Here is an 8,346-nt window from a genome sequence, read left to right as displayed (position 1 = left end):
TCCCAGCACAGGATACAGCGCCTAGCTGGGAAGAGCTGCTACTCAAGAAATATTGGCCTAATGAATGAATGAATGAATGATAAAACCGTCAGGAATAGGTTCCCTAGTGGGAAAGAAGAGCTGTGGTGACTTCTTTTGGAAAACCATGGGCGTCCAAACATCTCCCTAGAGTGAGCATGAAGCGTGTCCAACGTACATGGAAGGATTTCATTTATTCTTCCATCCACTCATTCCACTAATATGTATTGAGCTCCTTACTAGGTCTTGGAGCTAGGGGTTCTGCAGTAAATCGGATAGACAAGGCAAGGGGACTGCTGTATCTCAGAGTTCACTGACCAAACAGAATAAAGATGGACTTGCTGATGCGGAGGAGAAGGGAGGTGGGAGGGTGTGAGAGGCAATTAGAAGGTAAGCTTCTATCCCCAGTTGTTGGGGATCTCTTGACTAACTCCGTGTTGGAAGCTGCAGAGCTGCAACCCACTGGGCCAGCTGAGTGGCAGTGAGAGGCAGCAAGAAACTGCTTTCGGCAGGGCGGAGCCCTCACCTGGAGAGAAGAGTAAGCCTGACTCCAAAGGTGGCCAGTGGAGCTCCTGGTTTCCTGCTTGAGGGCTCTGCAGGCCACATGGCCCCCTTGGGCTCAAGTGTCAGGTAAAGGTGATTCTACACAGACACACACACATACACACACATCTCAGTCCCTGAACTCCACCACCTCAGCTAACTCAGCTAACTTTTCTGTGACCTTCTTGAGGCTGGGGACTGTTTTATCTCCCTTGTTCCTCTCCTTTTCACTGTGCCAAGCATGCAGCAGGTTTTGAATAAATGTTTTTTCACTTCAAAGCATCCAATGAGGGGAGATAAAGACAGGGTAAGTTGCTTCAGGCAGAGCCTGGAAAACCAGGTGGGGAAGAGATTCCATTCAGGATTTCTTGGCCAGTCAGCTGCAAAACCCAATAGAGTGAAACCCCTAACTCTCCCTGGCGAACTGCCGAAGAGTCTAATACTCTTTGTGGTCACCATGCGGCCAGACTGAGAGGTAAGAGGAGACCCTACAGAACATGGAAACTGAGCTCTTGCTAACAAGGTTATGGTGAGGTGGGTCCCTACTCATTCTGGCCTGGTCCACGCAAGAGCTGGAATGAGGTAGGGGCATCTCAGTGCAGGAGGCATCTGGGGAAACTGTACAGTTCGCTCCAGGGGCTGCCTCTTTATGCTAGAATAATGCCATACCTACTGTGCACCTACATGGCCTTAGTCCCTTTACATGGCATAGTCACTGGTCCTTGCAAGAACCCTATTAGCACCTTGATCCCACATCTGAATGTTGGCATAGCTGTTCTTACTTACAAGGTGCAGACTCAGGGATGTGCAATCTCGAGACATCCTTTACCTTGTCATCTGTAGAACAGGGTTCCATGTGGCATCACTCACATATACGACAATGTGAATGGTGCCCCCTGGAGTTGTGCAAAGCAGTGGTTCTGCTTCCAGATAAGAATTTCTGTTCCTATTTTATGAATACAGAAACTTAGGTTCTCAGGTTAGGTAACTTGTCCCAAGCTACCGAGCTAGTAAGCAGCAGAGGTCATACTCAACTTCAAATGAGTCAGATGTCATTTGACTCCACCCCTCTCTCGGCCTCCCCTTCATGCCACCTACCCTGGAAGGATGAATAGGGATGTTATGTTAATGGCATCCGTCCTGTCCCTGACTTATCGCAGGACATCCACGATGAGCCAGATGAAGCCGATGGGCAAGGACGTGAGTGATGGAAAACAAGCGTGTGAGTGATGGAAGCTTGGCTCTTGCCAGGAGATAAGAATGAAAAATATCTTGACCAAATCTCATGTCTGAAGCTGCCAGTTCCTTCTCCCAGAAAGACAGTCACCATCCTGCCCTTGGAGGTTGGGGAGGGGATGATCCTGGGCCCTCTGAGAGGCCCCCTTGCCCAGGTGGAAGGAGGGGCCAGCATTAGCCCGCAGCCATTCCCACCCTTGGAAATGGACTCCTGACAGACTGCTGGCCTGGGGCTGTCTCTGAGATTTGGGGCGTCATTGTTACTGCTCCACAACTGCCCAAACTTAGTCCAGACCCAGACTCAGGACATTTGTGGACTCTGAGAGGGAGCCCTACAGGGAAAGGCTGGCCCTAGAGCTTGGGCTCAGGGTGGGGGGAGTAAAGTGTACCCTTTCAGAGGCTTTTAGCTTGGTCACACTCCATCCAAATCCTGGGTCACCACCTATCAGCTTTGTAAATTTGACTCAATCATTTGACTTTTCTCTTAGCTTTGATTGCTCTACCTATAATACATCTTGACACTGCACTTATGATACATTCCCTAACCCCACCTCCACCCCCCGAGTTAGCATAGGGGTCAAGGGCATGGACTCCAGAATTAAACTACCTGAGTTCAGACTCTTGCACTATCACTTGCTTAGTGACCTTGGGAAAGTAACCCAGCTTTTCTCTGCCTTCTGTGCCTCAATTTCCTCATCCATAAAATGGGGATAATGGCAGTACCCACCCCTTAAAATTATCATGAAGATTAGAAATGTACAATGATAAAAATAAGGAATAAGGCTATACCACAAGTATACAAAATAAGGTTGCTGTGAGCGTTGGTTATTATCACCATCATGCAGGAGGATTCCGTACCTGGGAATGGCGGTATGGTAGGGAACAAGACAGATCTAGTCCCAGCCTTCGTGGAGTTTGGGCCAGTGATTAAGGGAGATGATGTTTGTAAAGCACTTCGCATGGTGCCTGGCTTCGGGGACTCAATACATCATGGCTTTTACTACCTTTATGAATGGGTGCCAGACCCCTTATCATATTTAATCCACTCAATTTCTCTAATAGGTCAGGAGTTCTATCTCCCTTGTTACCAAAAAAAAAAAAAAAAAAAAAAGCCTCAGGGAGGGAGAGCAGGGCTGAGGGAAGATACCACCTCCCTCCTTTGCCTTGGTGCAGGTCATTTTTAGCACCGGCTGCAGCCAAGTCCCTCTCCCCTGCTAGCTGGCTCCCTGAGTCACTACCCAGCCATCATCGACAATTTTTGGAGGGAGTGGGGTGGAAAATGCAAGGAGGAGAAAGGATCTGTGTTTGAATCCATAATTGCATTCTGAATCTGTCGCCCATGGCTGTGTTTTGCTTTTTATTTTTATTTTTGAATGCTCCTGTATATTTGGGGCTTACCCCTTGAGAGTAAACCTTATTTTTTGTTGTCTTGGACAGTTCTCCTGAGAGTCCCTGAGGGAGTCCCAGAGGTCCTGCTCTCTCTTCCTCTCGTTATCAGACATGGGACCAGATAGTCTGTTCTGCCCCCTTAGAGCTGATGCCGGGAGAAAAAAAACAAGAGGGATTTTGAGTCGCAGTTAACTTACATGCAACGAACATTTATTAACTTGTGGACTTTTTGGCATTGTGTCAATAAACCCTCCCAACTACCCTGAAAGATGTGTGCCATTTTTCAAATGAGAAAGCAACATCAGAGAGGCCAGGTGACTTCTATAGGAACATGCGGCTGCTTACGGCCAAGCGGAGTTCAAATTCACTGACTTCTTGTTTTCTTGAAGATAGAATCAGAGCCTCAAGCAGAGGAAGGGACCTTGAGTATAGGGAGGCAAATGATGCCCCACAACACCTGAGCTACCCTCCTGCCCATGGAGAATGGGGAAGAGGAAAGGAAGGGGCAGGAGGGGTGTTGGGAAGGGCTGCTGAGGGCAGGGCTGCTGAACGCCCAGAAACCAGGGCTGCTAAGAACATCTGACCCCAAACACCTGGGTCTGTTTTCTCTGTGACAAAGTTGGAGAGGGAGGGAAATTTGAACAAGCACATATACTAACTGGCCAGCCACGTGGCACCAAAGCCTACGCCTGGGCTCGTTTGCCATAAGTGGCTAGTACAGCACCTGAGACGAGGTACGACATCACGGTGCAGTGGCTATGAGCACAGCTCCGGAGTCTGATGGCTGGGGTGAGACCCTGGCTCCAACACTTACCAGCTGTGCCGTCTCAGGCATTTACTCCACCTTTGGGATCCTCGATTTCCTTTTCTGTAAAATGGGGATGATTAAAGAATTCATATGATAGGGTTGTGAGGATTAAATGAGAGAATGTATGTAAAACACTTACCATGGTGTCTGGTACATGGTAAGCATTCACAAATGTTATATTTACTTTTATAATCTTTACAGCAACCCTGTGTAATGGTGCCGTACTGTTTGCTAACCCAGAACTCTATGTTATTCTGGGAACCCACCCCCTTGCCCATGTCCTAAGATAGCTTACAGCAATGGGCCCCTCAGTTTCCTTACATGTAACTCTCTCTTCTCAATGGTTCCCCATCAAACCTTGGGTTTAGGATGCCCCTCCGGAAAGGTCTCACCCCACCCAACACCTCCTCACGTTTCCTTTCAGTCATCCTGGGGAGAAGGTTACCTGCTCCCATACAGCCAGGAATATCCTCCAACTCTCCCCTATTTCTTCTTGCATAGTCCAAGGGTCGGAGAGTGGGGAGGTGTTCGAAGGAGGTGGGAGGTGAGAACCCCCTCCCAGCACTCCCTGGAGGGAGGAGGGACTGTGGTGGGCACAGCGGGGAAGAGGCCAACTGAGCACAGAAAGCCAGCCAGGGAAAGGTTTAGCCCCGCAATCCAATTCCACTTAATATCCCATAATAAAATGCTGTCAACATGAGTTTCCTGTTCAAGTGGATTTGTTAAGAAGGCCGGGGGAGGTCAGAGGTGTATTCAGGCCCTCCTGGGGTGGAGGGAGAGACCAGTGGGGCAGGGGTGGGGGAGGCCCGGGGTATGAGGGCCCTCTCCTCACCCTTTCCCTACTGCAGTCCAAACACACTCTCAGGAAGGGGTTTGTCACACTTGTCTGTCCCAGTCAACCTGTGATGGCTCACAGAGGGGCCCTCAACCCTGCTGGGTATGTGTATGTCTCTTTTGATAAGCTTCCAGGCACTGAGGCAGAGAGTGCGATTTTAATGCGGAGGGTTCAGACCAGTACCTGAAGGCGGGGAGGTGTTCCTAGGTAGGGGGAGAGCATATGTCAAGCCCCTGAAATCCCACCATGAAGGGGGAGCCACAAGGCCAACCCTGGGGCAACCTTAGCGACAGGGGGCTGCTTAAGAGAAGCCTAAAGACCCGGGTGGCCTTAGCTCTCTTGAATGACAGCTTGGGGTGACCCCACCTTGTTACTCAAAATGGCTGCTGTCTGTCCATCTTTATTTCCCCTGCCGACCTATTGCTAAGCTTTCATTCCTCTCAGGGGAAGAGGTCGGACTTCTGCAGGGTCCAGCTGCCATGAGGGGAAGCTAGACCAGAACTTACCATCGAGCAGTCATCATGGATCAGGCACAGAGCTGGGAGCTGTCCTGTTGTCATCCCATTGAATCTGGTGGAGCTAGGGCAGGGAGCAGCTACGAGGTCAAGGCCGGGGAGAGGGGGTATGGGAGGATGTAGGCTACCATTATCCCCATTTTCCCATGAAGTTAACAGGGTACCAGAGAGTTTAAAAAACTAAACCAAGACCTCACTGTAGTGCGAAATAGCACTAGGACAGGAATCCAGTTCTGCTTGAGCTGGGGACCCACACGGGGGGTGCAGGGAGATGCCTATGGGTTTAGTTAGTGCCTTGAGGAACCCAGCTCGGGCTTGAAGGGGGACTTTGGGAGTCTGCAGAAAGGTGTGAGGCACAAGTTGAAAAAATAAGGTGAGGCCATGGGTCCTCTCCTGGGGCCTGTGGGAGGGGGTGACAGCTAGGTGGGTGAGACCAGGGGAGGGGGCCTGGGGACTGAGGAGGGTAGGGCTGGGCTTCTAGCCCTTTTGTGAGCCCTTTTAATTCGTGTAAATGAGGGTTTTTAATTTGTTATTCTGGGTTTTATTTCTATTACCATCTCATTTGCCTCTAAACCCTATTTCGCCCCAGCCTGGACTGAATTCCATTTGATGCATTAGGACTAATTCTCCTCCCAATGGGTTAGATGTTTTCTCCTCACACAAAAGTCGCTTATTTTGGATAAAGAGACGATTAGATTTATCTTTAATATTTTAATGGCAGCTGGGATTAGCGGGCAAACAGCCCCGACTGAGGCTGTTCACCGTGGATTAGGTTCTGATAAACTCTCAGATGGGGAACCCCCCCCACCCCACTCCACTTTCTGTTTTCCACAAAGTGCTTTTTATTATTTTTGTTGAAAAAAAATTCCCTTGTCTTTGGAGCATCATAAATTCCATTTGCTGTTTTCTATTAAATCAAGTTGATTAAATTTGTTGTGACTCTTTGCACATAGATCTTTTTAATTTTAACGTCTCTAGCATAAAATCTTTAATGGTGCAATCCGAAATGTCTGCAATATACGGTACAGGTCTTGATACAACAGATGGAAATGAGGTTCTGCCAGGAGAGGAAGAGTGGGGAGTAGGCACGCACCTCTGGGAGAAGGCAGGGAACTGCTCTCCCTGGGGCCCAGAGAGGCCCAGGTTCCAATCCCACTCTGTCACCTCCTACCTTTGGGGCTTGGGTAGTAACCTTGACAGATACTTATGGAGAGCTGGCTATGTGGGTAGTAACCTTGGCCAATGTTTAACGGAATGCTTGCCATGCCACATGCCTGGCACTGTACATCCGATTTCAATCATTTTTACCAGGAGGCTCGGAGAGGCCCCTTGCTCAGTCGAGGTCACACAGCAAGTTGGTCGCTGTGGTTAAGTTCAGGTCGTCTTTGCTGGAGGCTTACCTCACCTCTCATAGCCTCCATTTCCTCATCAGTGAAATGGGGGTGATCAACGCTGCCCTGGCTTACAGGTGTTAGAAGACTAGATGAGGTCCACAAAGGGCTCTGGGAATGGAGCAGGGCTAGGTGGTCTTGGGGAAGTGGAGGGTGAGGCATTTGGGGACCAGAGGCTCTGCAGAGGTTCTGCAATCACTGGAAAGAGCTGATTTTTGAGACCCCGGGAAGCGTCCCTCCCTGCAGGGTGGGTGAGAGGCAGGGTCTGGGCTCCTCCTCCCACCAGCCCTCCAGCCTCCCGCCTTAGGCTTTTCTCCCTGTCCCTCCGCTCTAATCCCAACCTCATCAAGTCCCTGGAAGGGTTGATCCACAGGAGCAAATCTCTCATTCGGAGGGACAAAATCAGCTTAATTTGCAGCAATTTGAAGCAGGTCTTTGCCAGGATTTGAATATCAAATTATCCCACAGCCCAGGCTGGCCTGGGAGGCCTCCCCCTGCAGCAACATGGACAGATATGCTCTGGGCTCCACCGGGAAGATTGTTCTGGGAGTGACTGAGGCTTTGGCTGGACTGGGTGTGCGCAGAGTGGGAGTCAGAGGGAGGCCGGAGTGTGCTGGGGAAGGTGAGGGCCTGGGGGATGGGGAGGGGCTTGGAAACCTCCTGTCCATGAGACTTAACTAGGGTCTTGTCAACTATACAGATTCCCAGGCCCCTCCTCAAACATGGAGAATCAAGATTTTTGCGACTAGGAAAGTTTGAAAACTTCTGAAGCAGCTCAGTTAGCCAATCAGCAAATCTCACTCTGCACACACATGTACTTCCCCAGACTTTGAGGACATCGGCCTTCACTGGCATCCACCCCATTCATCCCCAGCCTCGGGCGCCTTGGGCCACGTTCCCTTTGCTGTCTGCTCGGCGATGGCCACAGCCGCCTGAGTCAGCTGCTGACCAGGGCTCTTGCACCTTCCTTCCTGGTGTCAACCACACAGCACACACTGGTTGGACTCAAGCCACGGGGGCCGGACCCCTTTCATGGGCATGTCAGTTCCCCTCGAAGCTGTGAGCCTCTTTGAGAAGGGTCGGGACACCAGGTCTGGCCCCGGGTAAGCCCTCCATCAACTTTTGGTGAAACATGCTGGTCCTGTCACAGCGAATGTCCTTGTGGGAGCGTCAGTGTGAAAGCAGGTACAGAATCGCTGAGATAGCCCCATGCGGGCCTGTCTGTCTACCCAACACCATCAACGCAGAGGAGCCCAGTCCCTGCTCCCAGAGAGCTTGCAGCTGGGGAGAAAACCACACACAGAGTGTGACAAGCGCTACGATGGGCACAGTATGCACACGTGCTGATTATGTGCTAGGCACAGTTCTAAGTGTTTTTCTTCTCTTCGCCCACTTCCTCCTCATAAAAACCTGACAAGGAAATCGAGGCACAGAGAGATCAGTAATGTGCCCCAGGCCACACAGTCATAAGTAGTAGATATGGGATTCATACCCATTCATACCTGGGCAGTCCGACTCCCAGTTTTCCTCCAAACCACTTCGCACTGTGTCTATCCAACCATCTTTACCCATAACTATTTCTCTATGTATGTCACTTCTCTGTAAGAGACT

Source organism: Rousettus aegyptiacus, unplaced genomic scaffold (assembly GCF_014176215.1).
Source record: "Rousettus aegyptiacus isolate mRouAeg1 unplaced genomic scaffold, mRouAeg1.p scaffold_m13_p_3, whole genome shotgun sequence".
Lineage (NCBI taxonomy): Eukaryota > Metazoa > Chordata > Mammalia > Chiroptera > Pteropodidae > Rousettus > Rousettus aegyptiacus.
The sequence above is the reverse complement of the archived record's forward strand: the minus strand, read 5'-3'. Positions refer to the sequence as shown.